The following is a 1,222-nucleotide window of genomic DNA, read 5'->3' as shown; positions in this document are numbered from 1 at the left end:
GCCGCTCCCGCTCAACTACGGAGACGAGTTTTACCACGGTTCAACTGCACCAGTGCCTATTTACCATGGTTTCGACCCCTTTCAGAACACGCTTGCCGCCGCTAGACGCGTGAATAATGAGCAGCGAGCTAAAACTTACCGTAAACGTGCAAAATAATAAAACGTGCTAAACATACGTCGCGCTCGTGCGTTTTGTTTTGCACGCGGTGCAAAAAAATTAAAAAGGGTATGCAACACGAGGACTTCCCAGGAGGTCACCCATCCTAGTACTACTCTCGCCCAAGCACGCTCAACTTCGGAGTTCTGATGGGATCCGGTGCTTTAGTGCTGGTATGATCGCATCCGACATGTTACCCCCGTCTTCGTCCCTTATGCTTGCCCCTCCCAGCTCCACTACACACACGATTGCACATTCCTTTGGCCGCTCCCGCTCAACTACGGAGACGAGTTTTACCACGGTTCAACTGCACCAGTGCCTATTTACCATGGTTTCGACCCCTTTCAGAACACGCTTGCCGCCGCTAGACGCGTGAATAATGAGCAGCGAGCTAAAACTTACCGTAAACGTGCAAAATAAAAAAACGTGCTAAACATACGTCGCGCTCGTGCGTTTTGTTTTGCACGCGGTGCAAAAAAATTAAAAAGGGAATGCAACACGAGGACTTCCCAGGAGGTCACCCATCCTAGTACTACTCTCGCCCAAGCACGCTCAACTTCGGAGTTCTGATGGGATCCGGTGCTTTAGTGCTGGTATGATCGCATCCGATATGTTACCCCCGTCTTCGTCCCTTATGCTTGCCCCTCCCAGCTCCACTACACACACGATTGCACATTCCTTTGGCCGCTCCCGCTCAACTACGGAGACGAGTTTTACCACGGTTCAACTGCACCAGTGCCTATTTACCATGGTTTCGACCCCTTTCAGAACACGCTTGCCGCCGCTAGACGCGTGAATAATGAGCAGCGAGCTTAAACTTACCGTAAACGTGCAAAATAATAAAACGTGCTAAACATACGTCGCGCTCGTGCGTTTTGTTTTGCACGCGGTGCAAAAAAATTAAAAAGGGAATGCAACACGAGGACTTCCCAGGAGGTCACCCATCCTAGTACTACTCTCGCCCAAGCACGCTTAACTTCGGAGTTTTGATGGGATCCGGTGCTTTAGTGCTGGTATGATCGCATCCGACATGTTACCCCCGTCTTCGTCCCTTATGCTTGCCCC

The 1,222-nt window shown here is 50.7% G+C and overlaps 3 non-coding genes across 3 annotated transcripts; all 3 read right to left on the bottom strand.

Moving 5' to 3' along the window:
* Nucleotides 1-225: 225 nt before the first annotated feature.
* LOC123178418 (5S ribosomal RNA) lies at nucleotides 226-344 on the bottom strand. The gene has a single exon (XR_006489562.1). It is a non-coding gene; the product is annotated as a 5S ribosomal RNA (ribosomal RNA).
* A 301-nt stretch (nucleotides 345-645) lies between these two features.
* LOC123178416 (5S ribosomal RNA) lies at nucleotides 646-764 on the bottom strand. The gene has a single exon (XR_006489560.1). It is a non-coding gene; the product is annotated as a 5S ribosomal RNA (ribosomal RNA).
* Nucleotides 765-1,065: 301 nt separating this feature from the next.
* On the bottom strand, nucleotides 1,066-1,184 carry LOC123178417 (5S ribosomal RNA). The gene has a single exon (XR_006489561.1). It is a non-coding gene; the product is annotated as a 5S ribosomal RNA (ribosomal RNA).
* Between the last annotated feature and the right edge of the window lie 38 nt (nucleotides 1,185-1,222).

This window comes from Triticum aestivum, unplaced genomic scaffold (genome assembly GCF_018294505.1).
Source record: "Triticum aestivum cultivar Chinese Spring unplaced genomic scaffold, IWGSC CS RefSeq v2.1 scaffold124543, whole genome shotgun sequence".
In the NCBI taxonomy this organism is placed as follows: domain Eukaryota; kingdom Viridiplantae; phylum Streptophyta; class Magnoliopsida; order Poales; family Poaceae; genus Triticum; species Triticum aestivum.
This window is presented reverse-complemented; position numbering and strand designations above follow the sequence as displayed.